The sequence below is a fragment of the Protopterus annectens genome, chromosome 8.part0 (assembly GCF_019279795.1).
Source record: "Protopterus annectens isolate FY-2018-M chromosome 8.part0, PAN1.0, whole genome shotgun sequence".
Taxonomy (NCBI): domain Eukaryota; kingdom Metazoa; phylum Chordata; order Ceratodontiformes; family Protopteridae; genus Protopterus; species Protopterus annectens.
The window spans coordinates 1,777,192,644-1,777,198,643 of record NC_056741.1 but is presented as its reverse complement, the minus strand read 5'-3'; positions in this window follow the sequence as shown (position 1 = coordinate 1,777,198,643).

Here is a 6,000-nt window from a genome sequence, read left to right as displayed (position 1 = left end):
CTGAGAAATGTAGGCATTAAATAAATAAAACGTTCTATTTTGGACTGTTGTAAGATTTCCGTAGAAAAATGTAACAGTTTTAATAAACATCTGTTTTGAATATACTGAAACACAAATATTTAAGTACTTTAAATTTATTGTTGTATTTACTCCATTCAGGACCTACTAAGTGCAGCTGCCTACCTATTAAATTTGTTTTATATCAGGAATAAGAAAACACAAATACAAAAAGGAAGCCCATCAAGTTGACTATTTATTCCTAGTTATTGTTTATTAGAATAGTTAGCACTTCATCGTACACAAACTGAAACTCAAGATTAACGTTTGTATATTGCTATCCCGTACCATATGCTTCAATATTCAAACTACCTTGAATAATATTAAACTTAAATATAGGTTTTGGCAAAACTATTGTTATTAACACTTGAAAAGCACATTGGTCATGATTAGCATGGAAAAACTCAACTTGCCTAACATACAATTGGAAACGAATTTAACAAAATTAGGTAATGTAGGACTTCCTGTATGGTGCTGAGGGAGTGAGTAACCACGTGTGAGCATTCCCATGGGGATTATTCAACTCTCCTGAAGTTAGATGTTTAGCAGATAAGAATATTAGATAAGAAGTATTGAGTGAGCATCTCAGTGCATGTCTAAAAGGAAGAAAAGATTGGTTTGTGGCAAAGTGTTGCAACAGGAAGGCAGTAGCAAGAAAAAATACCAAAAGCCAAATGCACATAGAGCCAGAGGGGATACAGTACCCACAGATGAATAAGTGTATGGCAAACCTGGATGAAAAAATAGACAAGCTATATAGTGAGAAGGCGAGAATCCAAGATTGGTTCTTAGAGTATGTCAGCAGAATGGACAAAAGACTAGAAGAAATGGAACTGGCTCTTTCCAGACAATCAAATGTGCTTGTCGCACTGAAGATGGACGATCGAAGACGGCTAGAGATGGACATGAGAGTAATGGAATTAGAAATACCAAAAGTTAAGCACAAAGAGAAACTAGAAAGTTGGAGGATAGGGAAAGATGAGAAAATTTATGAGTAATAAATACACCACAAGGAGTGGAAGCAAGAGACTGTAGAGGATACATTATTGATCAATTAAGCCACTGGACTGGTCTTCCATAAGAGAATAGTCTAATAGACAGAGCATACAGGGTTAATGGCCTGTAAGGAGCATCAAACCAATATCCTCGACCCATAGTAATTAAAGTTTGGTCTTTTTAATTGAAGGAACAACTGCTGGGTTTATTATGGAGAAAGGAAAAATAGTTGCTAATCCTTATTGATCATGACTTTTCAGTAGGAAGGAGGCCAAGATGTAGCAGATTTGCACAGTACTTTAAGATATGCAAGCAGTTAAATCTCAGGATAGTGTATCCAGTGACATTTAAAGTTTAATTCCCATCTGGGGATAAAATATTTATGGATCTCAAATCAATACCAGTGGAGTTAGAAATATATAGTGGGGTGACTGTACATGAATGAGAGAATGCTGAGCAGCTGTGGGAGGAACCTGGTTCAAATACCATGAGGACAAGAAACCCCAGGGAGAGATTACCTGGTAACCAATTCCCAGTGTTCAACCAAAAGATGATGGTGAAACAGAAAGATGTGGAACACCTAACCAGGAAGTTGGTAGAGAAGCTTCAAGTGAGGGTGAAGCCTCATGGACTGTCTTTTGTGACAGGAGAAACTGAAATGAAAATAGTTAGAGGGACCTGCCGCAGCAGTGTAACTGATACTAAGGTACTGTGGGCAATAAATACAAACTCTCTATATAAAGACATTATCCAAATGTCTATAACAGAGTACAAGGAGAGCTTTAAGTTTTCAAAACCTTTGATTTTTGTTAGCCAGGTGGGAAGGGGCAATTTCAAAACCACATGGACTGGAGTTGGTGATAGGTGAGACTGATGCAATTAATTAAGCATGTTACAAAAATGAAACTCGCATCAAGGCATTGATTACTACAAGGATATAATTTATATATATTGATGTTATATAAAGCTTTAAAGAAGATTTAGGAAAAGATTTAAATTTTTACAAAATTGCTGATTTGTTTAGAAGGGGGAGGGAGGTGCTGTTGCGATCTACAGCTTGGATTGTGAGTACACTGTTTGCAATGATATTAGAGAAGGCATCGAAAGTACTTTTTTGATTAAATGAGCAAAGGAAAGAGACAGAGTTGGGCAGTGTTGGGAAAAAATGGATGATAAATGGCTAAAATTCCAAGAAAATAAACTAACACAGCTGATAAAAATATAACAAGTTTAGTAAAACAAATCAGTAAAGAAACAGGTTAGCATTTTCATGCTCTAAGGCAGCAGTGGTCTGATGAAGTGGCTTAAGGCATGAAAGTGCTAACCTGTTTCTTTAAAGAGTTGTTTTATTAAACTTGTTATATTTTTATCAGCCGTGTTGGTTTGTTTTTCCAGAATTTTACCTGTTTATTTATACTTATCTGCTGAGCGACATTTAACTACCAGGATTGTTTTATTTTTCTTAAAATGGGAGTATGTTATAGCAACTAAGTAAAAAGGAGGCATGGCTGGAATATTTAATATGCACACAGATAGAGGTATATTTGGGATTAGTCAGTTAACAGGTTAATATATTTAGCATACAGGGTTATCTGTTATCAGTACATCTTAATAGGGTAACATGGTATATAATTGCATGTGAAGGTGTGATTAATGATTGCACTGTGGAATATTAGACAAAAAGAATATTTCAAGGTGAACCAAAAGGGGCCTATTAAAAATGAGGAAAGAGGTTGAACAGCAGCAATAAATAAAATGGGACTGAAAAATAGGAAGGTGCGAAAGAAGACAAGCTAGAGGATCGGGATGCTAATGATTTGAAATGTGTGAGGCAAGTGGTATGAATCTGATACTGGGAAATTTGTACAAAGAGTGACATGGAGGACAGTGGATGATTAGAAAAAGGTTAGGTGAGGAAAAGTAAAATGTAAGAAAAATGTGAAAGGATGAGAGATGAATAGGGTAAGGAATAAATATCAGAGGGGAGCAAGAGTTCACATAAGTGAAGCAAATACTTGTGACTGAAAGGAAGATGGTGATTGGGGAGAGGAATCAATGTAGCTGAAAGAAGAGTTATTGGTTTATATAGTTACAAAAATATTGTTCATCAAGGTTATATAATTGTATTACTTAAATATCAACAGCTTATCGAGACACCAGTAAGAGAACTACAAATCAAAAGCATAATGAGGGTTAAAACTGTCCAGGAGCAGATTCTACTAATAAATAGAGACAAGATTATCTAGGGAAGGCAAGGACAAGACGGGAATAAAAACAAACAGAAAGTATGACTGGTAGTCTCTTGACATGGGGATGTAAATGTTCTGTCTAAGGAGGGTAAAAATAGCAGGGTATTGAGATACCATAAACAAGGGCAGTTTTCTATAATGTTTTTGCAGGAAAGTCACACAAATAAAATAAAGAGTGAAACAAGAATGGGGAAGATTTTGCTGAGGCAGTAGAATGAAAGAAATGTGGAGTTAGCAACCACATTTTACAGGCACAAAGTATGCAGTAGAAAAAGTAAACATAGATAAAGGACCTGGGTACATTTTATAGAGAGGCAACTAAGAAGGAAAAAGGGTGATTTTAGGGAACATAGAAAAATAGCAGGGGAGATAACGACATTTCACTGCGGATGTTACTACTTGAAGGGAGGAATTGGGACCTTGTAAACCATGTGGAAGACATAGAAGGGGAACTACAGGGGCAATGGATTCCTGGAGAAAGAAAATTGTTTAGGAAGGCTTGTAGAATGCATTGCTGGTAAGACATAGGGAAGAAGAAGGGCAAGGAATTAACATATTATTTAGGACACGTGGTCTATGTTTTTTGTTTTGGGAGAATATGCATGCCAATGCATCCTAAATTGATCTCTGACCATGCACTCTTAGAGTGTATATTAATAGTGCAAAGCTTGAATGAGATGGGGTGGCATTGGTGGATATTCCCAATGGTGGAGAAACAGTATGAAGAGGGGAACCTGGGCAGAGTATTTATGAAGTATGTTTGAAAATTATTTTAATAGCAAAAAATGGATTTTATTGCTTTGGGAAAAAATATAAACAGAACTTAAGCCAAATTTTGCAAGAAGTAGATAGAACTGAATGGGTCAAGGGAAGGGAGTGGCAGAAAACAAGTAGAATAGAATGACAAAACTGCAGCAATTAGGTGCAAGAGTAACCAGGGAAGAAAAATAAAACAAATAGAAGACAAAATAACAAGAGTGGAAACAGCCACTAAATTAAATTAATTACTTTGTGAATTCTTCAAAGTTACCAAAAATTTTTGGTGCTAAGGTAGATGCAGCAAAAGGAGGAGAGGCAGATCACAAACATAAAGTACGAGAAACAGGATATATGTATACTGTACCTAAACAGACTGTGGGGGGGGGGTCCAAAATTTTTGTGAGGAATTATATGTACAGTGGGAGAGGAAAGATAGATGGACACAAAATGTGGAATATTTTCTGGAAGGGATAGAATTTTTTAAGATAATGGAAGAGGAAAGGGGACATTTAATGAAACCATTATGACAGAAGTACATGTACAGATTAAAAGACTGTCAGTGAGTAAGCACCAGGCAGTGATGGGTTACCTACAGAGGTTTGGAAAGTAATAGAAAAAGAAATTATGCCAGCATGATTTAAACTATTTAATCAGATAATAAGGAAAGAAGTACCAAAAACATGGAAAGATGCAATTATATTGCCTATTCCAAAAGAGGGGAAAGACCCATTACATCCAGGGTCATAGAGACCTACAGCAGTATTAAGTCATGACTATAAGGTTTTCACAACCATAACAGCAAACAGGTTGGCACAGGTGTTACTGAGAATTATACAGTTAGAACAATGTGGATTTATTAAGGGAAGGCAGACAATTGACAATGCTAGCTAATATGATCCATAGAGAAGCTGAGGATACTAATCAACAGCCCCCTTTTTCCCATTTTTTCTACATGGAGTTGAGGTATTGTGCTAACTGTGACAACTCTCTCGATTCAGTGTCACACTTTTGCCTTCTTCAACACTCATGCCTGACTGTCGCAGAACTTCTTTCAGACAATCCATAAACCTCTTTGCTGGATGTCCTCATTTCCTCTTACCTTCTTCCTGTCTGTCCCAAATCTTCCTCACCAGATTGTCTTCTGCTTTTCTTTATATGTGCCCAAACCACTGTAATCTGTTCCTTTGATCTTTTTTCCAATTGCAGCTACTCTGGCTTCTGCTGTTATGTCCTCATTTCTTCATCTTTCCCACAGTGCATCCTACCACCTTTCTCAGGCACTTCATTCCCATCAACTCCAGCTTCTTCAACTGTTCTGCCTTTACTGCTCAGGTTTCTGTACCATACAGTAGTGCTGCTTGCACCACTGTCTTGTACAACTTACTTTTCATCTTCTTTGGCATTCTTCTCTTATAAACTACACCTGATACTCTATGCCAGTTGGCTGCAGTCCCTCTGATTCTAGCTTTGACCTTTTCATTCAGACTACCCTTCTTCCCAACCATCCCTCCCAGATACTTGAAGCTGTTTACCTGTTCCACTAACTTCCCTTCTATCTCTATTCCCAGCTTTTTCTGAATTCTCCAATTTGGTGCCATTACCACCATCTTATCTATGCTTAGTTTCATCCCATGTGCCTTCAGATTTGCATTCCATTCTCCTATCCTTTGTTGAAGTTCTAGCTCAGAGTCTGCCTGTACTGCCACATCATCTGCATAGAGCAGCTTTGTTGATCTGTCCCTTCCATCCTATTTGCTAATGTAGTCCATCACCAGTATGAACAGCAGTGAGCTTAGAGCTGAACCCTGGTGTACACCCACTCCAACTGGGAACCCCTCTGTAAGGCTGAACACTGTTCATACTTGAGTTACTGGGTCCTTGTACATAGCCTACACTAATTCTACCAATATCTTTGGGACTTCAAACCACTGCAGTACTG